We start from the raw sequence: 27,543 nt of genomic DNA on the forward strand, positions 1-27,543 counted from the left end.
AAGCTACTCATTTACTTAATATTTTTTATTCATTTATTTGAGAAGTTGATGCGCCATATAGGAATATTTATAGATTGATTTCTCTTCAAGAACCATTTTTATGAAAACTTCCAGCCAATAGGAAAAGAGAATACAGAACTTTTCCTACGTATGTTGTGGTGGTGACTCCTGATTGGCTAAATGAAATTTTTTGCCCCCCTTAGAAAATCCGGGTTCACTGGTCCACTGGATCCTGTAACGGTAACATTGAAGTGAATAGTTCCGCTGGTGATTTGATTTTATTATGGGTTTTTAAAGGTAAGGCTCTAGTGATCGGTTATAGTTCAGAATTTTGTTACGAACTGGGTTTTTTTTTTTTTTTATCATCGCCTAATTTAATTGCGTGTATAGAATAAAACCGGTGTTTTCTGATTCAGATTTGAGTTTTGTCGTATTGGTTTTGGTCGTTGACTCGTTAAGGATTGGTACCTGTTATATGCTTTAATATACATCTGTAAATGCTTAGGGAGGAAGGTATTTGCATGCAAGTAATGTAATGATGAATCATTCCCTTTATACTGTGCTGTTTTCGTATGAGTGAATATTCGAAACTTATGTCGGTTGAACATCAAAAGTGGTTTGTTACGTTTTATGTATTTTTCAGTATCGTAAAAAAAATCGTCAAATATACCGTCAATGTAGTTATTAATGGTATGTATGAAGCGTTCTTGAATCATACTGGTACGCTATCAAAATCTTTAGGTTTAATTCAACGGTACTCTGCTTAACGAGCCAAAGAAATAGAGATTTGAGTGCTAGCCAAGCTCCTCCTAAACGTGGTATCTTGATTCTTTCTTGAACGTATTGTGTTAATCTTTTAGTTCTTCAGTACAGGAAGTAAGATTTTATCCATGGTGCCTTTTATGGCATGGAACCTCGAAAAAAGACGGGATTTAATAGCTGTAGAAATTAGAACTGGCTTCATGCTGTCGTAATTGCTGTTCTTCCATTATGCATTCGTTTTGATGGTATATACATTACTATTTCAACGGATGACCTGGTAATCATGTAAGGTACTGTCAAGCCTATAATTACAATATGCCAGAGGACCTCATGATCGTATATCAGGTTCAAGGTGGTCTGGAAGTCACACTTTAATTGTCAATTTTTTTTTCAAAATTGAGACGACTTTAATATCTATCTCATAAATTGTTAGCTGAGCTGACTGGGCAATGAAATGAAATGCATTGACCGATGTCGTAAAGTCTAGTTTTAGTAAAGTATTAATGGGTGAATTTCATAATGCATTAGTTAAGATATCAATTAGCAAGATAGCAGGATTAACTAACTTGGAATTATGGGTGCCAAGTCACCCAGAATTCCGACTTGTTTCCTTCTTAAGGCCAATTCGGAAGTAAGTAGTTTCACCTGTAACCCTTGTTCATTCGTAAGCTTTTCACCCATAACCCCTGAGCGTTCGTAAGTTTTCACACACTTGTGCGTTCTTAATTTTTCACCTATACCCATCTTCGACCGTGAGTAGTTTTCCCCGTACCCATGTTCGTAAGTTGTCATACCTCCTGTTCTTTCATAAGTTTTCACCCGTATCCCCAGTGCATACGCAAGTTTTCACGATAAGCATTCTTTAATTTCTAACCAAATACATAAATCATATTCTCTTGGGTTTTATAAGATATCTGACCATGATTATTGGGGCAAACCACCCTTTTGACTTTGCGGATCTCATCATGAGAGACCCCAGTGGAAAACAGAGGTTTTTGGGTGGGGAAATGCCCAAAACGAGTGATTTGCAGCATTAGTAATGGTCAGAAATGCAAACTCCTCACTGCTAATGTTTTGGCAAGCGGTACATGGATTTGCTGCGTACGCAAGCTACGTTGGTAATTACTTCGGGGACATTTTTTACCTTCACATGAGCCAAAGTAGTTATATACTGAATGGGAGTTTTCAACATAAAGAAAAAGATGAAATTGCACTAAATTTCGAAATAGATTGGACTTCCCTCTTGAAGACGTCTTCATGTGATAATCATGGTGAAACTCATGGGTGGAATGTCTGTAGAATGACATCCGGGATCTTGTACATAATTTTTTTGGAAGCTTGTAGGTTGTTAAAAAACAGGTAATGATTACATCATCATAAAAACAGAACAGCTGGCAAAAGCGAATGGGGTTAATATGATACTTTAATTACTAGCGAAACTGGAATTCGCTTTGAGAATTTAATGGACGAGTGCTGGCTAGTTTGGTATTTTTCTCTATTTAAATAGGGGCTGGGGCATAATTTGTCTCGGTCGATTAAAGGGTAAAGTATGTTTTTCACTCTGTCCATTGTTTACATCTGAGAGACTGAAGGGAACTTATTGCACATGCGTTTTTTCCAATGGTTTGGGGAGCTTTCTGAGCATTTACAATGACGAATTTGTCAGGTGGTTTTTTTAAACCAATTAACAGCTTACAAATAGTACTTCGTAAGTTCCCGGATGTTGTTCTACAATAGCCATTTCTTTCCCACCTTCATCTTGAGTTTCAAGGTAATTGTGTAGGAGACCTCCGCGCTCGATTTAAAAGTTTCTAAAAGTTGAAAACGAAAGAAAACAGTAAATTAGAGCTATAGTTACCTTGAAACTGTGAGATAATCCTCCTACAACCACCTAACTCTTACACAGAAAATGTAAGCATAAACCTACTACTACAATTATGGGGGACCCCAGTGGGAAGCGGGGTTTTTGGGTGGGGGGAGGAGGAGAAAAGTGATTTTTCGGGGCACTACCGAACCTAATACAACTACCTACCCTACCCTGGGGGCCATGTACCCCTACCTAGGCCTACCGGGGGGGGGGGGCTCCGCCCCCCCTGCGACCCCCCCTTAAGGCCACAGTAATTTTCAGGGCACCACCGAACCTAAGACACCCACCTAACCTAGCCTATGGGGCCCTGTACCCCTACCTAGGCCTACCGGGGGGGGGGGCCTCCGCCCTCCCTGCGACCCCCCCTTAAGGCCACAGTAATTTTCAGGGCACCACCGAACCTAAGACACCCACCTAACCTAGCCTATGGGGCCCTGTACCCCTACCTAGGCCTACCGGGGGGGGGGGTCATAGTGTGATTATTGAGTTTCAGTTCAAACGAAACAAATTCAAATGAAAACGCCTTTTGCAAAAAAAGGAACACAAACTTCAAATTAGTCTCAATATCTAACTTTGCGTTTCCAAACCATGTACCTTTGAAACAAGACACGAAAAAATTGCACCTCTTCCTTTTCCCACGAGTAACCACACTAATTTGTTGTAATCTATACGGCACACATTTTCACAATTAGGGCACTTTTTCTCTGCCAAAATCAAACCATGACGTTGAGCAAATGCAATTAGCGAATCAACTTTCCCTGAATAATGTACACAAAAATCCCCATAAGAAATAAAGCAATTGTCACAAGTGACACAGTCGGAACGGGATGAAGGTCCTGCTAATTGCTCCATACTTCACGGCAAAATGAGCTTTTCAGTTTGAAGGGAGATCCGAGACGTGCAAAAATATTCCTCCGCGGAACTTCACGTAAACTGTGGTAACTGGTGGAAAACTTGCAGGGATAAGTGAAGTAATAAGTGTCAGCATTGGCTAGATTTGTAAAAACCGCCATGATTGGTTTTCAAACAGTGTGACGTCAAGAAAACACCTGTTATTGGTTAGAATAGCATTGAGAACTAGTCTGCCATACGCAGTAAGGCGGTGAAACAGCTCATTTTAGCCAAGACATCACACAGTAAACAAAAACAAACACTTAGAAAAAATCCAAGTGAAACATAACTATACACACGAATATCTTCGTTAAATAGCTGCTGCTCATATATTGACTATTATATAAGCGTTCTATATGATATAATAGTGAATTGTAGGTGTTTAAATTCTTCAAGATCTTCCGCGGAGCTCTCCTACACATTTACCATTTAGTGTAATTTCGTTTATGTTGGCAATTGATTATGGTGGAAATGCACTCCGTTTGGTGTAAAGCTATTGTTACTCACGTGAAATTAGAAAATAGCAGCAAAATAATGCCCCACAGGTCCGATTCTGACTTAATTTTTAGGGAAGGCTGGCACATTTTCTACTGCAAAGCTTCTGTAAAGATTGTCAAAAAAAAAAGAAAAACAAAGAAAAAAAAAACGGTGTCAATCATCGGGTAAGGAATTATTTGTGCTTTACTTTTTCATAATGTAAGGATTTATTCGTGATTTGCTTTTAGTTTGTGACCTGGGAAAGAGGTGTATGACTAGCGGTTGTGACCTGGGAAGGTTTGTGACCTTGGGAGGGGGGTTGTTTCACCCGAACCCCTGTTTGTCCGTAAGTTGCTTTACTTGAAACCGTTTGTCCTTAAGTTGTTTCACCCGCACCCGTGTCCTTAAGTTGTTTCACCCGCACCCGTGTCCTTAAGTTGTTTCACCCGCACCCGTGTCCTTAAGTTGTTAAACCCGCACCCGTGTCCTTAAGTTGTTTCACCCGTACCCCTGTTTGTCCTTAAGTTGTTTCACCCGTACCCCTGTTTGTCCGTAAGTTGTTTCACCCGTACCCCTGTTTGTCCGTAAGTTGTTTCACCCGTACCCCTGTTTGTCCGTAAGTTTTCACCCGTACCCGTTTGTCCGTAAGTTGTTACACCTGTACCCCGTTTGTCCGTATGTTTCACCCGTACCCTTGTTTGTCCATAAGTTGTTTCACCCGTACCCGTGTGTGTAAGTTGTTTCACCCGTACCCGTGTCCGTAAGTTTCCACCCGTACCCCTGTTTGTCAGTAAGTTGTTTCACCCGTACCGCTTTGCCCATAAGTCGTTTTACACTTACCCCTGTTTGTCTGTACGTTTTTTCACCCGTACACTTGTTTGTCTGTAAGTTGTTTCACCCGTACCCCTGTTTGTCCGTAAGTTGTTTCACCCGTACCCTCGTTTGTCCGTAAGTTGTTTCACCTGTACCCCGTTTGTCCGTATGTTTCACCCGTACCCTTGTTTGTCCATAAGTTGTTTCACCCGTACCCATGTGTAAGTTGTTTCACCCGTACCCGTGTCCGTAAGTTTCCACCCGTACCCCTGTTTGTCAGTAAGTTGTTTCACCCGTACCGCTTTGCCCATAAGTCGTTTTACACTTACCCCTGTTTGTCTGTACGTTTTTTCACCCGTACACTTGTTTGTCTGTAAGTTGTTTCACGCGTACCAGTTTGTCCAAGTTGTTTCACCTATACCGGTTTGTTAGTAAGTTATTTCGCCCGTACTGGTTTTTCCGTAAGTTGTTTCTCCCTTACCCCTGTTTGTCCAAAAGTTTCCACCTGTAACCCATGCTCGTTCTTTTTCATCTGTACACCTGTTTGTCCATGGGTTGTTTCACTTGTACCCCTGTTTGTCCACAAGTTGTTTCACCTGTACCCCTGTTTATCCAAGTTGTTTCACCTTTACCCGTTTATCCACGAGCTGTTTCACCTTTACCCGTTTGTCCACGAGTTGTTTCAGCTGTACCCTTTTGTCCATAAATTTTCTCCTGTACCCCTGTTTGTAAGTTGTTTCACCTGTACACCTGTTTGTCCACAAGTTGTTTCACCTGTACCCCTGTTTATCCCAGAGTTGTTTCACCTTTACCCGTTTGTCCACGAGTGGTTTCAGCTGTACCCTTTTGTCCGTAAGTTGTTTCACTTGTACTACTGTTTGTCCAAGTTTTCACCTGTACCCCTGTTTGTGCATCAGTAGTTTGACCTGTACCCCTGTTTGTCCAAGTTGTTTCACCCATGTTTGTAGGTTGTTTCACCCATACCTGTTTGTAGGTTTTCACCCATATATGTTTGTAGGTTGTTTCATCCATGCCCCTGTTTTTCTACAGGTGGTTTCACCCATACCCCTGTTTGTGTATAGGTTTTCACCCGTACCCCTGTTTGTCTATGTGTTGTTTCACCCGTACCCCTGTTTGTCTGTGTGTTGTTTCACCCGCACCCCTGTTTGTCTGTGTGTGGTTTCACCCGTACCCCTGTTTGTCTGTGTGTTGTTTCACCCGTACCCATTTGTATGTTTCACCCTCACTCCTTTATTTGTAGGATTTCACCCGTACCCCTGTTTGTCAGTGTTTCACCTGTACCCATTTGTATGTTTTCACCCTCACTCCTTTGGTTGTATGTTTTCACTCGTACCCATTTGTCTATAGGTTGTTTCACCTGTACCAGTTTCTGTAGGTTGTTTCACCCTTACCCCTATTTGTCAGTCGGTTGCTTCACCCGTACGCTTGTTTGTCCGTAGGTTTTCACTCGTACGCTTGTTTGTTCGTAGGTTTTCACCCTTACACTTTTTTGTCCATAGTTTTTCCCCTGTATGCCTGTTTGTCCGAAGGTTTTTTCACCCGGACCCGTTTGCATGTTGTTTCACCCTCACCCGTTTGCATGTTGTTTCACCCTCATTCCTTTGTTTGTAGGTTTTCACCCGTACCCGTTTGTCTGTAGGTCAACCGGACCCCAGTTTGTCTGTAGGTTGTATCACCCGTATGCTTATTTGTCCGTAGGTTTCCGCCTGTACGCTTGTTTGTTCGTTGGTTTTCACCTGTTTTTGTTCATAGGTTTTCACCCATACGCTTGTTCGTAGCTTTTCACCCATGCGCTTGTTTGTTCGTAGGTTTTCACCTGTACGCTTGTTTGTCCTTAGGTTTTCCCCTGTACGCCTGTTTGTCCGTGGGTTGTTTCACCCGTACTCGTTTGTATGTTTCACCCTTACTCCATTGTTTGTAGGTTTTCACCCCTATCCCTGTTTGTCTGTAGGTTGTTTCACCCGTACCCCTGTTTGTCCGTAGATTGTTTCACCCGTACCCCAGTTTGTCCATAGTTTGTTTCACCCAAACCTCTGTTTTTGTAGGTTGTTTCATAAATTTTCGCCCATACCCCTGTTCGTCTGTAAGTTGCCTCGCCCACATCTCTGATCGTCCGTAAGTTTTTTTTTCACCCATACCCCTGTTCATCCATAGGTTTTTTTTTTCACCCATACCCCTGTTCGTCCGTAATTTCTTTTGCCTATACCATCAGTTCGTCCATAAGTTTTTACCCTTACCTCAGGCTAGTTATTTCACCCATACCCCCTGTTTGTGCAAAAGTTTTCACACACCCTGTTTGTCCAGAAGTTTTCACCCATGCCCCCTGTTTGTCCAAAAGTTTTCACCCATGCCCCCTGTTCGTTTGAAAGTTTTCACCATTGCTCCCCTGTTCATTTTAAAGTTTTCACCCATATTCCCTGTTCGTTCGAGTTTTCACCCACGCCCTGTTTTTTCGGAAGTTTTCACCCATGCCCCCATTGTTCGTTCGAAAGTTTTCACCCATGCCGACATTGTTATTTTCGAGAGTTTTCACCCATGGCCCCCTGTTCGTTCGAGGGTTTTCACCTATGCCCCTGCTCGTCTGAAAGGTTTCACCCATGCCGCCTGTTAGTGCGAAAGGTTTCACCCATGCCCTCTGTTTGTCCGAAAGGTTTCACCCATTACCCCTGTTCGTCCATAGGGTTTTGCCCATGCCCCCTGTTTGTCCAAAAGGTTTCACCCATGCCCCTGTTAGTCTGAAAGTTTCACCCATGCCCCATTTGTCCGAAATGTTTCACCCATGCCCCCTGTTTGTCCGAAAGGTTTCACCCATACCCCCTGTTTGTCCAAAAGGTTTCACCCATACCCCCTGTTTGTCCAAAAGGTTTCACCCATCCCCCCTGTTTGTCCGAAAGGTTTCACCCATGCCTCCTGTTTGTCCGAAAGGTTTCACCCATACCTCCTGTTTGTCCGAAAGGTTTCACCCATGCCTCCTGTTTGTCCAAAAAGTTTCACCCATGACCCCTCTAGTCCGAAAGGTTTCATCCATGCCTCCTGTTCGTCGGAAAAGTTTCACCCATGGCCGCCTGTTCGTCCGAAAGGTTTCACCCATGGCCGCCTGTTCGTCCGGAAGGTTTCACCCATGCCCCCTGTTAGTCCGAAAGGTTTCACCCATGCCCCCTGTTTGTCCGAAAGGTTTCACCCATGCCCACTGTTTGTCCGAAAGGTTTCACCCATGCCTCCTGTTTGTCCGAAAGGTTTCATCCATCCCCCATTTTCGTCCGAAAGGTTTCATCCATGCCCCCTGTTCGTCCGAAAGGTTTCATCCACGCCCCTGTTAGTCTGAAAGGTTTCACCCATGCCCCCTGTTCGTCCGAAAGGTTTCACCCATGCCTCCTGTTTGTTCGAAAGGTTTCACCCATGCCTCCTGTTTGTTCGAAAGGTTTCACCCATGCCTCCTGTTTGTCCGAAAGGTTTCACCCATGCCTCCTGTTTGTCCGAAAGGCTTCACCCATCCCCCTGTTAGTCCGAAAGGTTTCACCCATGCCCCCTGTTAGTCCGAAAGGTTTCACCCATGCCTCTTCTTTGTCCGAAAGGTTTCACCCATGCCTCCTGTGTGTCCGAAAGGTTTCACCCATGCCTCCTGTTTGTCTGAAAGGTTTCACCCATGCCTCCTGTTTGTCCAAAAGGTTTCATCCATGCCCCCTGTTCGTCCGAAAAGTTTCACCCATGCCCCCTGTCCGTCTGAAAGGTTTCACCCATGCCCCCTGTCCGTCCGAAAGGTTTCACCCATGGCCCCTGTTCGTCCGGAAGGTTTCACCCATGGCCCCCTGTTAGTCCGAAAGGTTTCACCCATGGCCCCCTGTTAGTCCGAAAGGTTTCACCCATGCCCACTGTTAGTCCAAAAGTTTTCACCCATGCCCCTTGTTTGTCCGAAAGGTTTCACCCATGCCTTCTGTTTGTCCGAAAGGTTTCACCCATGCCCCCTGTTTGTCCGAAAGGTTTCAACCATGCCCCCTGTTCGTCGGAAAAGTTTCACCCATGCCCCCTGATCGTCCGAAAGGTTTCACCCATGCCCCCTGATCGTCCGAAAGGTTTCACCCATGCCCCCTGTTCGTCCGAAAGGTTTCACCCATGCCCCCTGTTCGTCCGAAAGGTTTCACCCATGGCCCCCTGTTCGTCCGAAAGGTTTCACCCATGGCCCCCTGTTCGTCCGAAAGGTTTCACCCATGCCCCTTGTTTGTCCGAAAGTTTTTACCCAGGCCCCTTGTTTATCCGAAAGGTTTCACCCATGCCTTCTGTTTGTCCGAAAGGTTTCACCCATGCCCCCTGTTAGTCCGAAAGGTTTCACCCATACCCCCTGTTAGTCCGAAAGGTTTCACCCATTCCCCGTTAGTCCGAAAGGTTTCACCCATGCCCGTTAGTCCGAAAAGTTTCACCCATGCCCCCTGTTAGTCCGAAAGGTTTCACCCATGCCCCGTGTTAGTCCGGAAGGTTTCACCCATGCCCCCTGATAGTCCGTAAGGTTTCACCCATGCCCCTTGTTTGTCCGAAATGTTCCACCCATGCCCCTTGTTTGTCCGAAAGGTTTCACCCATGCCTCTGTTAGTCTGAAAGGTTTCACCCATGCCCCTGTTAGTCTGAAAGGTTTCACCCATGCCTCCTGTTTGTCCGAAAGGTTTCACCCATGCCTCCTGTTTGTCCGAAAGGTTTTACCCATGGCCCCTGTTCGTCAGAAAGGTTTCACCCATGGCCCCCTGTTCGTTCGGAAGGTTTCACCCATGGCCCCCTGTTTGTCAGAAAGGTTTCACCCATGGCCCCCTTTTGGTCAGAAAGGTTTCACCCATGGCCCCCTGTTCGTTCGAAAGGTTTCACCCATGCCCCGGTTCGTCCGAAAGTTTTCACCCTTGCCCCCAGTTCGTCCGAAAGTTCTTTTATACATACTTCAAAACTTCAAAGTTGCAGCAAATATTTTCATGTTGAACAGGCTGACATAAGTCTTTTTATAGTTTATATATGACATCTGTTTTGACATTGTTACTGTTTTTAGAATGATTTATTAATTTGTTTTCGTCATTTATTTCCTTTCCTCACTGGGGTATTTTTCCCTATTGGAGCCCTTGGGCTTATAGCATCTTGCTTTTCCAACTAGGGTTGTAGCTTGGCTAGTAACAATAATAATAATAATAATAATAATAATAATACCCTGTTCACTAAATATTTTTCAATTCCATACCCGTTTGCTCGTAAGTTCTTTCGTCCATACCCGCTGTTCGTCCGCAAATTCTTTTGTCCATACACCCAGTTCTTCCATTGTATTTTCAGCGAAAATTAAAGTTCTCCAGGCTAGTTTTTATCTTAGCCAATTTGGCTACGTTTAAAATGTTTTCTTAGCCCCTGTTACTTTTGGGTATACACTAGTTACCTCCCTTGCTCTTCTTTGCTGAATATGCTTCTCTATCTTAGTGTCATGCCATATGGCCTAAAGTTTATAATTCCAACCCATTCCATATTTCGTGCTAAACCCTTTTGGCTATAAGCTTCATTCTTTCATGTCTGGCTTGTCCAAATTTCTCTATCAAAGTTCCCAGACGAATGCCATTCCCAACTACTTCGTTAATTTCCACCAAAATACTGTAGTTCCAACCATGCAAGTAATTTAACCACAATGGTTCTAACCACACTATAAATTTAACCCTATAGTACATGCCACCAATTCAACCATAAATCTTTTGCCATTATCTCTTAAAGGCCTTTGGTAATCTCAGCCATAGCTTGTGTGTGGAGGACTTCGGGCAAGATATATTTCACAGTCGGTACTTTACCCCTTTGCAGTTCACTTCGTGTGTGCGTGTAAGAGTTCCTCTTGATTTTGGCTCCTACCTTCTATCTATTACATTTTTTACACTATATATTCAGAATGTTCTTCCTTTTCAGATGCTTAGGACTTGAAATTAACCTGAACATTATGGTCACAGCTAACCTTGATAATAGATGATAATTTATCAGACGTAACCAATAAGTGGAATGCAACATTATCTCTCTCTCTCTCTCTCTCTCTCTCTCTCTCTCTCTCTCTCTCTCTCTCTCTCTCTCTCTCTGTTCCGGAGATTTTTATACGCTTTATGATTAACTAGATACTGCATATTCAAAGGTACACAAATAATATAATCTCAATTCAGAAATCCAACTTCACTTTATCTCCAATCTTTGCAATATTGGTGTGCATAGTAATTTGAGCATCTAAGTTTAACAAAAAGCTACAGAACTACAAAAAGTAGTTTACTGTCAAGGGTCTAGTAAAGTAATAATCAGAACGATCATATTTACAGAGGTTACAGGTCTGTTTTGTCCTTTGGTGTTTTTATTTTAAACCCCAAATCTTATGCGTTGAAAACTGATTGATCGTAATAAAACAATGGCCAAATCTTGACTTACTCGGCCATGTCTCGACCAAAACCATACAAACCTTTCGATGGTTAGGATCTATGTTAAAAGAGATGTGGGAAAATCTGTATTAAGCTTATATCTCGTAACATTTGTAAAGAATTTGCGTGGACAACGCGAAAGAAACTAAGTGAATTAAGTGCAAGATGATGCAAATCGGAATATATCGAAATAGTGAAAACTATTAAATGGGGTGATAGTTAATTCGATGGCCTTAATTCCGAAACGTTTCGACTATCTATCGTTTCACCGGCAATATTCCCAAAAAAAAATTCCGTATTCATTTAGCCTTGTTTAAACAGTGCGGTTTAAGTGTCACACCAGAGTACGCCTGCCTCCCTCCATATATTAGTGTGCTACTGTAGTTAACACACATTTGGGTTCTCTTTAAATGTCATCTTTAATGTGTTATAGTTTAGAGTTGGTATGTTACATCAAGTAAAGTCTAAGTAAGTTAATTTTAAAATGGTTCATTCTTTAAGAACAGTGTTAACATCTCCATCACAGGAGTATAGCTGGTTTGGTCGGATGACCATTCCGTATGACATCGTAAAGTAAACTGATACAAATATCCATATTCATGTTAAAGTTATTTCAGCACTTAATGATTTATGTAAACACCACATTAATACCGGAAGATACTCAGTTCCGTTCTCACAGACAACCTTTCTCACGGACTGGGTTGGTGTTTACTCTTCATGAAAAATGTTACATTGCTGAGGTTTGGTATTCGCATCCTGCTATGATATGACTACAGCACTTCTCACACTCGCTTCTACTTCCACAGTGACCTATTAGGTCATGTGTTTTAAACATGTAATATATAATTATTACACATACACATACCTGGGAGGCAGAGAGAGTGCATGGATTATATTTACATTTACATTACTTATTTCATGTTTATTGATTTACTAACTTATGTAAAATTTTGAATTTGTCACGTGTATGCAATAATTTTGTTTTTTAATCTTTTATCACTCCTTTCCTCATTATCGAGATGCACTAAAAACACGCTCCCCTGTTATATGTAGCCTACAGTTTTTAAAATGAAAACTAATTGCACTGCGACCTGAGGATTCTCTCTCTCTCTCTCTCTCTCTCTCTCTCTCTCTCTCTCTCTCTCTCTCTCTCTCTCTCTCTCTCTCTCTTATAACCTTTTACATTATGCCAAGGTTTTAATCTTGTTGCTTTTATCTAGAAAATTCCCTTTTCGCATTCTTTTTGGTTCACTATAACTTTACTCAGATATATACTCTTTTTAGGTGGGGGATTTTTTTTTCTTATGATTCAGTAATCCTTGGTACTTTTTTTAGTTAGTACTTTACGGGGGTTTACATGGTTCGCTATTTTACTGGGGTTGCGTGGTTCATTACTTAATGGGATTTCTGTGGTTCATTACTTAATGGGATTTTTGTGGTTCATTACTGAGGCTTGCGTAATTCATTACTTTACTGGGGTTGGCGTGGTTCATCTCTTTACAGGGCTTGTGTGGTTATTTACTTAACTGGGTTTTGAGTGGTTCACTACTTTACTGAGGTTTGTCTGGTTCATTACTGGGGTCTGCATGGTGCATTACTTTACTGGGGTTTGCGTGGTTCATTACTTTACTGGGATTTCTGGGGTTCATTACTTAACGGAGTCATGCCTCGTTCAATACTTTACAGGGGTTTGCGTGGTTCATTACTTTACTGGGGTTTGCGTGGTTCACTACATTATTATGATTTGTGTGGTTCACTACATTATGATTTGTGTGGTTCATTACTTTACTGGGGTTTACGTGGTTCATTTCTGGGATTTGTGTTGTTCATTACTTTATTGAGCCTTGCGGGGTTCATTACTTTACTGAGGTTTAGTGGTTCATTAATTACATGGGTTTGAGTCATTCATTACTTTACTGGGCCTTGTGTGGTTCGTTAGTTAACTGAGGTTTGAGTGGTTCATTACTTTACATGGGTTTGTGTGATTCATTGCTTTACTGGGGTTTGCGTGATTCATTACTTTACATGGATTTGCATGGTTCATTACTTTACTGAGGCTTGCGGGATTCATTACTGGTTGACTGGCGTTTGCGAGGTATATTACTTTACTGGGGTTTGCGTGGTTCATTACTTTACTGGGGTTTGCGTGGTTCATTACTTCAGTGGTTTTGCATGGTTCATTAATTTATTGGGGTTTGCGTGGCTCACTACTGTGACGGGCCAAGAGTAGGTTGTGACTCAAAGGCTGAGTTGAAAGCAACTGAGTACTTTATTATAGACACATAGAGTATATATACACACTAGGTCCCGGCAAGGTCACAAAATACAACATGGTATTTCTTGTCCAACCGACATCCAGTTCTGTTAACAGTTAACAATGAGAAAAAGGCACAGGTTGATGCAAGTTGCTGTCTGTGCGAGGGGAGAGCAAAGATACAAAGGATATATACAAAAAAAGAGATGTAGTTACTATGTACGATCGTGTGACACACAGGCGGTACATGGCTCCCCCCCTAAAAAAGACATACTGTACATGTTAAATAGGGCACCCTGATCTACAGGGGCGAACTGTAGGCGGGTCATATGGCAGGAGATAAGCAGGTTTTAATCGATCAATGGAGACCCAGTCTTTGCCACGAATGTTCGGTAGGAATGCTTTCGGATTGCGTCGGATCACAAGGAAAGGGCCCATGTAAAGGGGCGTTAGCGGTGGCTTGCTAGTGTCGTTGCGTAGGAAAAAGTGTGTTGCAGACTGCAAGTCTGTCAGTATGTGATGCTTCGATAGGGGCTTGCAAGTCTGGTGGCATGGAGTAAATTTTCCTAAGACGTGACATATGCACTGGAGATCATCGGAGGAGGTTGCAGAAGGAAAAAATTTGACAGGGACGACCAATACACCATTTAAGCTGCCGAGACGTCCAGGGCATCTTTAGAAGTGGTCCTTAGTCCCAGGAGGACCCAGGGAAGCTAAATAAACCAGTTGGAGTCCTTGCAGCGGGACATCAAAGCTGCTTTGAGGGTGCGATGAAAACGTTCAACCATTCCATTGGCAGCGGTATTATAGGAAGTTATCTGATGTAGGGTGATGCCCAGGAGATTTGCTAATGATGTCCACATTTGAGAGGTGTAAGTGGTACCCCTGTAAGAAGTAATATGCTCAGGGATACCAAATCTTGCTATCCATCCTGAGAATAAGGCAGGTGTACATGAGGTTGACGTTGCAGTTTCCATGGGAATGGCTTCAGGCCAATGAGTGGAGCGGTCGATGACGGTAAACAAGTAACGATGTCCTTGTGATGTGGGTAAGGGGCCTACAACATCAACATGAATGTGGGCGAAACGACGCTGAGGTTGAGGAAAGGTGCCCGCTCCTGAATCCGTGTGTCGATGTACTTTGGAAGTTTAGCAAGAAGTACAGGTGCGGACTCAATCCTTAGCATCCTTAGTAATGCCGTGCCGAATGAACTTCGTCTTCGGCAGCTGTGCAGTAGAACGGCGCAAGGGATATGAAAGGCCGTGAATAAAATCAAACACCTGTCGGCGCATGGGAGCAGGAATCCACGGTCGCTGTCTACCAGTACTGACGTCACAGAGGGTGGTGGTGTTGGAGTCATCAAGGGGGAAGGCTTCCCAACAGAGGGATGTGAGAGATGTCCTACATGCTTTATACTCTGGATCCTGTCGTTGGGCTTCAGCCAAAGTGTTGTAATCCAATCCCAGTTGAACGGCGGCCAACGTGTTTCTTGACAAGGCATCATCAACGGGATTCATTTTCCCAGGGACGTGTTGAAGGGTCAAATTGTATTCATCCACGGCGGAGAGATGTCGGCATTGACGGGCGGACCAGGCGTCAGACTGGCAAGTGAAGGCATGCACCAGAGGCATGTGGTCTGTGCGAATAAAAAAGGGCGTACCATCTAAGAAATGGCGAAAGTGATGGACAGGCAAGTGCACCGCCAGCAATTCGCGATCGAAGGTAGAATAACCCGATTCTACCTTGGACAGTTTTCTGCTGAAGGAGGCCAATGGGTGGGGCAAGCCGTTGACCACCTCGTAACCATAGGTGGGTATTGCAGATCCGTTGGCAGCTACCAGGCGGATGTCGGCAGACTTAGACAGACTACGTCGTGTCCTGAAGAGTTCCCTTGGCAAAAGAGAATGACAAGCGCCCGTGTCTACCAAAAACCACATGCCCGTTCTTGCATCATGTAAAAAGAAAAGATTAGAAACACGAGAGGCCACCACCACAAGCGATGGCCTACTTACAAGTTTTTTGGGCACTGATAATCCTTGGCACATTTATTCGCGGCAGCCCCGAATCTGGAGTGGTGGTAGCAAAACTGCGGCCGATGGGCGGCAGTAAGTGGCTGTAGAAGTCGTTGGTTGGGGTGCGAATGAGTGATGGGTGGCTTTGTCGCTGCTGCGGCACGTCACAATGTAGGCATGTGTGTCCTACAGCATTCACGTCGGCTTCGGTTGACGTTGAATAGGTGTTCTCTTCGTCAGGAGTGGAGGCGTTGATGGAGGTCTTGAAGGTCGTGAAGTGGCTGTCCATAAGGGCGTCGGCTTTGATCACCAAGTCTTTTATGGGTAAACTATCAACATCGGGTATGGCAGCGCGTATAGGTTCGAGTAAACAGCATACCCAAAGGGCACGAAGTAGACTCGCCTCACGAGGAGAGCCGTCTGCGGCGGGTTGCAGGCAAGCGATACTGGTCATTTTCCTGAGGGCGAGCGAAGCCCTTTGGTCCCCCAACGGTTGTTGAGAGAGCTGAAAAAGCTTTGCTATACGGGCGGCTGGCAATGGCGAGTACTGCTGTAGAAGGTATGTTTTGAGGGTGGCATAAGCTACTGGGATATCTCCTTGTTCACAAAGCCAGTCTGAGATTTCCGGGTATCGCTACGAGAACATAATCTGCTTTGGTGGTTGAGCGAGCCACGCCCTTGATGCGGAACTGGACTTCTGCGCGCTGGAATCAAGCAAACGCCCCTCTGCTGGCGAATGACAAAAGTTTCAATGGGGCGGCGCCAACTTCCGTGGAGTACGCCATAGTAACAGTGAAGGGGGAGAAGGTGGGAGGAGCGAGTCTACTTCCGGGGTCACCAATGTGACGGGCCAAGAGTAGGTTGTGATTCAAAGGCGAGATGAAAGCAACCGAGTACTTTACATATATACACTAGGTCCCGGCAAGGTGGTCACAAAATACAACATGCTATTTCTTGTCCAACCGGCAACCGGTTCTGTTAACAGTTGACAATGAGAAATAGGCAGACAGGTTGATGCAAGTTGCTGTTAGTGCGAGGCGAGAACGAAGATACAAAGGATATATAAAAAAAAAAAAGAGATGTTACTATGTACGACCGTGTAACACACGGGTGGTACACTACTTTACTGGGGTTTGCGTGGCTCACTACTTAAGTGGGGTTTGCGTGGCTCGCTACTTACTGTGTTTCTGTGGTTCATAACTTTACATGGGTTTGCGTGGTTCATTACTTTACTGGGATTGCATGGTTTATTACTTTACTGGGATTTGTGTGGTTCATTACTTAACTGCAGCTTGTGTGTTTCATACTTTACTGGGGCTTGTGTGGTTCATTACATTACTGTTCTTGTGTAGTTCATTATTTTATTGGGGTTTGTTGTTCACTTCTATACTGGGTTTGAGTGGTTCACTACTTTACTGGGGTTTGCAAAGTTCATTACTGGGCTTGTGGTTCATTACTTGACTGGGGCTTGGGGGGTTCATAACCGAGGCTTGCATGGTTCACTACTTTACACTGAGCCTTGCATGGTTCATTACTTTTCTGGGGCTTGTGTGGTTCATTGCTTTAAGGCTTGTGTGGTTCATTACTTTACTGGGGCTTGCGGGGTTCATAAATGAGGCTTGCGTGGTTCATTACTTTACACTGAGGCTTGTGTGGTTCATAACTTCACTGGGGCTTGTGTGGCTTATTACTTCACTAAGGTTTACATGGTTCATAACTTTACTGGGGCTTGCAGGGCTCATTACTTTACACCAAGGCTTGCGTGGTTCATTACTGGGGTTTGCGTGGTTCACTATTTCACTAGGGTTTGCGTGGTTCATTACTTTACACTGAGGCGTGCGTGGTTCATTACTTTACTGGGCTTTGCGTCGTTCATTACTTTACTGGGCCTTGTGTGGTTCATTACTTTTCCCCGAGGCTTGTGTGGTTCATTACTTTACTGAGGCTTTCATGGTTCATTACTTTACTGAGGCTTTCATGGTTCATTACTTTACTGGGGCTTGCGTGGTTCATAACTGAGGCTTGCATGGTTCATAACTGAGGCTTGCATGGTTCATTACTTTACTAAGTCTTGTGTGGCTCATTACTTTACTGGGGGCTTGCGTGGTTCATAACTGAGGCTTGCGTGATTCATTACTTTAGTGGAGGCTTGCGTGGTTCATAACTGAGGCTTGCGTGGTTCATAACTGAGGCTTGCGTGATTCATTACTTGGGTTTGCGTGGTTCGCTACATTACTGGGGTTTGAGGGGTTAATTACTTAACTGGGGTTTGTGTGGTTCGTTGATTTACTGGGGCTTGCTTGGTTCATTGCTTTACTGGCGTTTGCAGGATTCAATACTTTACTGGGCTTGCGTGGTTGTTGCATGGTTCACTGCTTTACTGGGGTTTGCATGGTACACTACTTTACTGGGATTTGCGTGGTTCATTACTTTAGTGAGGTTTGCATGGTTCACTACTTTACTGGGGTTTGCGTAGTTCATTACTTCACTGAGGTTTGCGCGACACTACTTAATGGACTAGCGTGGTTCAGTACTTTATGGGATTTGTGTGGTTCATTACTTAACTGGGGTTTGCGTGGTTCATTACTTTACACTGAGGCTTGTGTGGTTCATTACTATTTTTTGCATGATTCACTACTTTAATGGGGTTTGTGTGGTTCGTTACTTTACTGAGGTTTGCGTGGGCCATTACTCTACTAATGCTTGTGTGGCTCATTACTTCACTGGGGCTTGCATGGTTCAATACTTTACTGGGCTTGCGTGGTTCAATACTTTACTGGGCTTGCGTGTTTCACTGCTTTACTGGGATTTGCGTGGTTCACTGCTTAATGGGATTTGCGTAGTTCACTGCTTAATGAGATTTGCGTAGTTCACCGCTTAATGGGATTTGCGTGATTCACCGATTTACTGGGGTTTGCGTGGTTCACTACTTTTCTGGGCTTGCGTAGTTCCCTACTTTGCTGAGATTTTTGTGGTTTATTATTTTACAGGGGTTTGCGTGGTTCATTACTTTACTGGGTTTTGTGTGGTTCATTACTTTACTGTCATTACTGGTGTTTGTGTAGTTCATTACTTTACTGGGGTTTGCGTGGTTCAATATTTTTCTGGGGGTTGCATGGCCCATCATTTTATTGAGCTTGCATGGTTCTTAATTTACTGGGATTTGCGTGGTTCACTACTTTACTGGGGTCTGTATGGTTCATTACTTTACTTTCAACTTGAAGAGCTGCTTTTCTGGTCCTATACAGCAGGGGGAACCCTACTCTCTACAGAACCTTCAGTCATTTTCCTGTGCATTCCAAGGCATTCGTCACTTCACGTCATATATTGTTTTTCAAATCCACACGATCGAAGCACTTGGACAAGAAAGTCATCAGTTTCATCTTGAAAGCCTTAATATCTTCAGTCTTTCGGATGTTTAGTGGGAGCTTATTGTATATTCTCTGGGCCGCATATAAAAGCTCTGGAGCCCACAGTAGGCATACATCTAGGTTCCAATAATTTTAAACCATCTCTTCTCCAGTCAACACGATGTAGCAATTCTTAGATATTTTGGATGTCCGATTCTGATAACTTAATGGGTTATTGTATATATTTTAAGTTCAATTCTCATGTTATTAGGCAGCCTGTGTAAAGCAATTAGTGTAAGAGTGACCCTTTCTCGGGGTGGGACACCTCTTATATCAGTCTTGCTTCTCTTGTTTATTATGTTTTGTAGTTTTAAGTGGTACTTTTGGTAAATTGTAGTAGATGGAGTTACAGTAGTCAATCCAGTTTATCTCAAGTTTCTTTACAGAATGTTCATCCAGGTAGTTTATAAAAGGAATCGTTTCTAAGACGATAGTCAGCGGTTTTACTACATTTAAATTATTTGGCCATTGATAGAAAAGTCAGAGATAGTCCTTAATCAGGAACTTTACTAGATATCGGGACAATTATTTGTTTATTGAATATAGCCCAAGTTTCTTAGGCTGTCTATTTTCCGACCACTATAAAATCGGTTTTATTTTCATTTAATTTTAGTTGTTTAATTGCCATCCATTCTCTAATACTGGGGGTTAGCGTGGTTCACCACATTACTGGTGTTATATAGGTCCTTTTGTTTTTTACTTTTGTTCCTTATTTAATTTTCATTATTGCTACTTTCATCTAGGTCCTTTGTTATATACTGTAGGTCCTCCCTTTAAAAGTATTTACGTAATTATTCTGTTGGTGTTTGTATCTAGGACATTAGTTTTTCTATCTGACTGGTTGTTTAGTTATCTTGTCTAATCAGATTATCATATTTGCATACTTAATCTAGGTAATTTATTCCTATTTTCCATGACTTCTTCGATGTCTTATCTGCTATAACTAGATTAGTTTCCCTTGTCCAATTACCTGTAGACTCAAGTTGTCAACTTTCCTCTACATATATTTTGCATCATCTTGACTGTGTTCAACACACTATTCATTAATCTATTGGTACACGCAGTAAACGATACTGGCCCTAAGCTGACTTTCTGTTGTCGCTCTCATTCGAAGGTTCTTGAACTACCGAACGCTTATCAAATACCCAAAACTGTAACCAGACTCTTCTTGAATTTTCAGATTTCATGAAAATCTAAGGTACTTAAAGACCGTACAAATAAGTTTGCTCTTATCATAAGTGTCACGAACATATAGTATTCCCTTATCAAAAACTATTACTTTTATACATTGTCTGCATATACACTTGAAAATCATGTTGATAATACCTATTTTCTCTTGCAGGGTAAAGGATAAAATTGGCCAAGGAACTGGAACTGTTAATTGACCCCCCAACCACACTTAACCAAGAAGCTTTGTGTCGATATGCCGAGGCTGTAAGAATGGATACCTGTGATCTTTTATATTGTTAACTAAGAAGCTTTAACCAAAGGAAATCTTTCAGGTGAGTTGCGAATGCTCGGAAACATGGATATTTCTGCTTGCGTTTCTTGCATATTTTTACTGTAACATTAATGAAATATAAATGTTAGAAATTCCCCAAAGATGTGTGAATTTAACGCGCATTGAACATTCCCCAAAGGCTGCAATTTTATATAATTTAATATTTAGATTTAGATTTTCATCAAATAAGTTAATCTACTAGGTTACTCTGCTAAAAATATAGTAATTTTGAGATTTGCAAAGAATATTAATTTTTTTTCGTCAATGTTTTTCTATCCACAGGGTCAATTTATACACAAGAACCAGAAACTTGAGCCCTTCAAATATTACGGTTCCTCAAACACCGATGACCCTCAAAAAGCAGATTGTAAATGACGCACGTGTTAGACGTCTGTCCTGGCTTAAGATGTTCTGCCTGTTCCACATCAAAATCAGGGATGTCTTTTTTTCACCTATGAAACTTCCAGGAGAGTATTGAGCAGTTATTAATGGAACATTTTTTTTCTTAAAGTACTGTTAAAGGAATCTTAATTTGTATCGAGTAAATCTTGACATTTTTATGAAGTTTTAAAGCTTTTGTATTCATGGTTCGTTTGAGGTAAAAGATTTCCAGTTTTTAAAGGTGGTTATAAAATTTATTCATTATATCAAAGTTCTGCTAAATTAGACAATCTACTCGTCACTAAAGAAAGTCGCGTAAAGAGCTTTGACTTAACTGAACTTAGTTATTATATGGAACATTTACTTCTTAGCATTTTCATTTTTAAATGTTTGGTACATCTTAACTATCTTTGTCCCATGTATGGTTGTCAGTATCGGGGTAACTAGGCAATAATGCAATATTTGTTGTTTTGACTCAATATTAATTCTATTTTTTACTTTTCTGCTCGCCAAATGATAAATATGCGCAGATTACTGACATTTATTTGAAATGTTCCTCCAAAATTTTCGATAACGAGATAACTTATCTCCACAAGAACAGTTTTATAAATGATTCGTGAATCTGGAGTTTCTACTTTTGGTCTTATCTCCTAGGATTTTGAAGAAACTAATTTTAGTTCAGATTTTTTTTGTTTTTCATCCAAAGTGTAACGTTAATTTACATTGGAACTAATCCGTGATTCCATGCTTATCTGGAGCTAAGGCTTCTATGGCGTATTGAAATTAGTAATTTTTTCTATTTTGTTTTCCTGAATTAAATTTTTCAAATTCATACTAACAAAATAGAATACCAATGTGTATGGTAACTTTTCGAAATGGGTTATGTCATTTAAAGAAAATTGGTGTAGCTTTGGCTTTTACTGTTAAGGAACAAACATTTTGACAAACATATGTTAGTTATAGTGGGTTTGAAATATTACCTAAAACATGAAATTTTATTAGTTTTGTCCTTAATTTATCTTAAATTTACAGAATTATTTTAAGCATTTTGATTTATTGATATCTGAAAGCTAAATCTTTAGAGCATATTTGATATGGGCAATTACTAAAATTGTCCTTTTAGCTATGGGGCCTTAAATGTGTTTACTATAAAATGATTTTAGGGTATGACTCCGTGTAACTACTGTAAAAGGGAGCTTTTTCACATTGTCGTTATGCAATCAAGGGGAGTTAAATGTGGCTTCTGTGGATTGGGGTAAAGCGATTTAAACTATGCTAATTTATCCTCCTAGTTGATAAGGGACTTACAATTCAATACCATTACAATCGGAATAAATATGCATTATAATTAGAACTGAAAGACTCCCTAAAATTACACTGATTCCGTACCAATGTGTAGGTTTTCCCCTGCTTTTTGAGACCATAGATTTAATTTAGAATTCATATTTATTATCTACGTAGTTACTGCTTGTAAGAAAGTGACTCTGTAAAACTCAGTTTTAAATGTGATGATTTTGATAGTAATCTTGAAATATTGTCCTTTACAAGACACTAACAAACTACTTGAACATTTCCTTCTGATAGTGCAAGGTATTTTTTGGTTAATGCGTACGAAACAATACTTGGGTTTTTTACTTTTTTTTACTTGGCAAAGCGCTAATGTAATTTTCATTTTCATGGAAGTTTTAAAAAGTTCACATCCACTATGAAGTAAGATTTATGAAGGGAACCGAGATTAATCTTTTTAGAGTTCATACCAACTATGGATTAAAATTTATGAAGGGAACTGAGATTTATCTTAGAAATTCTTATTAAAGGCGCAACTGGAAGTGTTTTTTAGGAAAGACATTTACAGTAGCCATGTTTTTTCACCTTTGCGTATAAAAACTTGACCATAGATTTCATTTTTGCCTTAATTTTAGAGGATGCAGAAATTCCTGAGTTTCTAGTCAGGTCACTGAGTACTTCTATTATGGCATGGCAACTTGGTTCTTCATTGATAGTTATGTATACACATGTCTTGCTACGAAAGCAGAACCTTGTTTACTGGAATCATTTCTTTCAGGAACGTGAATTGGAATGGCATTGAAGACGGCCTTACTCGCCCTAATCAGGGCATAATAGATTCCTCAGTCCTGATGAAGATTTTGATGCCCACAGCATGCTATTAAAGGACCTGCTTCTGCTGAAGAGGCAAAATAGACATGACTAATTTGATTACAGGTGAGGCATTAAGAAAGTTGGATGATTACAAAGGTGTTTTTTTTTTATTTATATCCACAAACTATAAGAAACTCTTAATGTCTGACCGTTAAGCTTGCTTTAAAACGACCCTTTACAATAGTGGATAACCAAAGCTATCTGGAATAATATCACTATCTGATGAAATGATCTTGTGTATAGTGAAATGAAAGTTACATTATTGAGGTTCAAGAATATTGCAATGTATTTAAGACTTGACTCGTATCATTTACTTTTGTTACAACATTACCTGTATTATTAAAGGAAATAGCCAACTTTAGACGAACAACCAAGAGTAATATTCTGCATGAAAATAACATTACGGTAGTCGTAACGTTTTCGTTTAAAATAACTACGTAAAAATAAAAATGCTGAATAGTCTAACTTAATTAAGTACAGTATTTTGTATTTTTGGAAATTACTAGAATTCCACATTAACCAAATAGAATTAAGCTCTACGCATCCCTTACGGTTTTCGGCCATTTGGTTATAAAGTAATGGTAAATCTAATGAAACTAAACGTTGGGAAATGTTCACCTTTAAACTGAAGGTTGACAAATTGTTAGGGAAAATAATCAAAAGGATACACTAATTATAGCTTAATAGATTGCTTTAGATTTAAGTTTTTTAACTGTAATTCCACTTTAAGTTGTACATTTCATAATTGTTGTAGTTGGTGTATTTGAAGACAACTCCATTTTAAGTCTGAAATGTATGTAATCATTATATAAAATTGCCTTATTTGTTTCAGAAAGTGATTGAAAGCCCCGTAGGACTTTCTACTTTGTCAACCAGGGCATCTATTATCTTCAACAGACGCAACGCAGAAGAAAACATCATATAAAACAATCATTTTAGAATTGAGGCAGTGTTTTTTTTTCTGATTTGTACAATGAAGCACTAGTAATTTTAACGTATACAGTGTGATTTATCTAATTAGATCTTGCAAATTAATGTTAAAATCTGGAACTACTTCACTGGTACCATGATCTTGAAGTGTCTTAAGGGTAGTCTCCATCTTACAAGGGTGATTTTTGCCAATTTTTTTTTTCTTTGCTAAAAGTCTTCCTTTTGCCTATCAGAAGGCCGTGATGTGTAGAATTCATCTCCAGCCTCTATAATGCCCCCCATGGTCATCAACGCCCCCCTTATGTTAATAGTAAAAATAAGAAATATCATTAGTAATTGTCTAATTTTTATAGTTTACCCCTTAAAAACTGTTCAAAGTTGTTTTCTAATATCAGTGACATCAAAGAAAATGGGCTCAGGGGTGACTATGATTTTATATCTAATATTTGTCATCAGACAAAAATCGTAATTTCTCGTTTTTTCTTTTTCGGGAGAGGGGTGTATTTCTTTGCTTGTCCTGCTCTTATGCCTTAAGTAATATAATATTTAGATGTTTTAGGCTATCAAGTGACATAATACCTACGAAAACACAGAAGGTTTTTTTCCCTAAATCGAGATTTTAATTTTTGGTGAATATTTATTTCTAGGTTTCCCACCATCAACGGCTTGGCTTTCACTAAATTTATTGCTCGTTTTTTTCTTGCTGTGTGCTTATTTACTGTTCGATTTTGATAAAACTTTGTGTGCTTGTTCCAGGTGGATAAACAAACATAATAACAGAGCGAATTTCAATTCAAGACAGTAGTTTCTCACTGGTCACCAAATAACATTTAAGTCGCTAGCTCCAATTTTCACATTTTTATTAATAAAATCCTTTATTTTCCCTGTAGGATGATAAAACTTAGAGGATATGCCTTATTATAGTGCTAACAATGCCTGAAAATTTCATTAGCGTGTCTTGATTAGTGTATTTTTGGGAAATATTTTTTACGATTGGCACCCATTCAGGGTGGAGCCTACTTAAGTTGCAAAGTAGTTTTGTTTTCAGTTGATTAAACCTCAGAATTAAAGCAAATTTAGTTATTCAGATATTGAAGTATTTCGGTAAAACTCAATATGCTTTGCAATCTTGGTGAAAGTAATTTGTTTAACAATTTTATAATTATGTAGTATATTCCTTTCAACTATAAGAACTTTTAGTGCTTCATTATTTTCTTATCACCACTGCCGTATGAAATTTTGAAGTAATTTGCTTATGATTTTGTAAGCAATATGCTTTTCCATTGCAATTTAGAATAATGTTTCACATAGTTTGACAATTGTAACCCCTAAAAAGAATAATTTCAACTTCAAATGACGTTTGTGGAAATAATTCTCAAATTTATCGTTTATCTTTTGAATATTAGATTCGTATAGTAGCTTCGTATATTAACGACTTATTGGCCGCTCTCATCTAAAGTTAGTTTTCTTGGAAATATTTATTTCAATTTGACTTCCAGACCCTTGAAATTTTGTCAATCAAAATTATTCTGCAGTAATGTTTTTTAGACAAGCTGTTTTTTCTTTGGATATCGGATTAACCAAAATTAAGTTATTAACGTCAATTTTGATAACCTTTAAAATTGTGCAAATAACATATCCAAATATGACTTTAAATAAGAAAATTCTGGATTCCATATAAAGATTTACTCCTTTGGTCGTGATCAATTAATTATCAAAATATAAAGCTTGCAGATATTATTGTGAAACGTGATTTACTGATCTAATTCTTTTTCGTTCATGGTGGGATTTTGGTTAATGTTTTTCTCCCGGAAATTTTAATTTTAATACGGTTAAACGTTAGTTTGGGAAATTAGTGATTTGTGAGAGATTGAGGAAAAGCATATTGTTTAACCCTGTAAATAAGTCTATATAATAAGAATTATATCTGGAACATGTGTAGTGTATTTTGTTCGGATTTTTTACGACATATGAACTACTTAAAAAAAAAAATTGCAGGAGTTTCCCAACCAATATTGTAGCAATGCTAAGCTTAGAAAAGGGGAAAATTCTCAATGTACCTTGATATTAAGTGAGCTTAGATTTGTATATAATTTAATCAGTCATTATAGACCATATTCATGAGATTCGGTCAGCTCTACTCGCTAGTTTAATCAATCTTATTAGCAAGTCACGGATTCTCTCTAATTGAAACCACAATGATGAAATTTTTTGACGTTAAAATGAGACTAGTTGATGGCTGTTGCTGATGTAAACTTGAATGATTGTTTAAGGTCTTGGTTGGAAATTTTCGTTTTAAAGAATTTATAATACCGGTCAGAATGTAAAGGGGGCTATAGTTTACGATATTGTTAGATATATTTATAATCTGTTTGATTCAAAACGCTGGGGAACAATTTTACCATAGTTCTCTAATTTTTCTTAATATTTTAAATCTTGAAAGCATTATTATTTAGACTCATTCAATATGCTTAAAAAGACTAAACGAGGCTTCGAAATTGTCCTCAAATATTTTCCTTAATTCAATGGTGTAGTAATGACAGTAATGTAAAAAATTTAAATTCAAAATCTCATTATCACTAGGAGGAAACATTATTGAAGTAAAACTAAATTAGTGCTCTTAACTGAGATGGAATATGCTGCAGTTTAACTGTTAGAAAATATATTATCACGATTGTTTCTTATGGTTGAATGCGAGGAAACTGAAGTTTATTCATAAGTTTATGATCGGTATTTGACCACCTTATTTCATTTGAATTGGTTTCCTCCCATTCCCTTGGAATTATGAAAGAAATGGATACTGTTGCTTGTTTTGCTATTCACAGGAGAACAACCATACTACGGTTGTTTTGGATAAATTAAAGTTATGACGCAAGGCAGGCAAAAAGTGAAGGCAGTGATGGAGTGAGGCGTTGAGAGAGTAAACGTCAAGACACCAACGCTCTCATACTGGGTGGCTTTGTATTTTGTACGTCTTCACGTTGATTATCAACTGGATATGCTGTTTCCCTTAATTGCGTATAAAGGGATTGTTCTTTTTAACATTGAAGAATAAAGCCATCGGCGCCGCCCCGGACGAAAGCTACTGTTGCCGACTATTATTCGTGTACTAAACGTCGAGATCAACCAAGAAGCACCAAGGATGATTTATAAGGTTGGTCATTAATGATACCGATCATCTCAATGTAATTATGTACTCTTAACAAGCTAAATGTTTTGTATAATTTACTTCGGTGTCTTAGCAGTTAGCCTTAAGAAATTCTTGAGTTTTTAAACTTAGTTTCTTCAAGTGGGTGGAATACAATGTTTGTAGCTTTCAAGTTAAACTATGTTTTTTATTCAGTATTGTTTAGTGTGTTGAGACAGCTCCCTGTTACTACACACGTTGTTGCATAGTTTTTCTTCATATTTTTGGACTTGTGTGTAGTATTCCACCTTATTGTTTTTGGTACATTGTCTAATGAAGGTAACTTTTTTGTACTCTCAGGAAATCTTGGTAAACAGTGGGTTGGGAACAACTATTAAGGAAGACCATATTAATTCATCGTGATAGAAAGAGGAAATAAAATTTATATTTTAGTATAGCGAATTTTTCTTATCCCAACCAACTTAGTTGTCTACCTGTTGGAATAAAATATTTACATTCAAAGTTTTTCC

The 27,543-nt window shown here is 40.1% G+C and overlaps 1 long non-coding RNA gene across 2 annotated transcripts; it reads left to right on the top strand.

The window, feature by feature from the left end:
• The first annotated feature begins 209 nt into the window (after positions 1-209).
• Positions 210-27,540, top strand: LOC137650017 (uncharacterized). Of its 2 annotated transcripts, XR_011045906.1 has the most exons (5): positions 210-297; positions 20,257-20,416; positions 20,698-23,019; positions 23,789-27,040; positions 27,374-27,540. It is a non-coding gene; the product is annotated as an uncharacterized lncRNA (long non-coding RNA). The 2 variants fall into 2 exon arrangements; XR_011045905.1 differs by having other exon boundaries at positions 23,789-27,540.
• The last annotated feature ends 3 nt before the right edge of the window (positions 27,541-27,543 follow it).

The sequence above is a fragment of the Palaemon carinicauda genome, chromosome 11 (assembly GCF_036898095.1).
Source record: "Palaemon carinicauda isolate YSFRI2023 chromosome 11, ASM3689809v2, whole genome shotgun sequence".
NCBI classification, from domain to species: domain Eukaryota; kingdom Metazoa; phylum Arthropoda; class Malacostraca; order Decapoda; family Palaemonidae; genus Palaemon; species Palaemon carinicauda.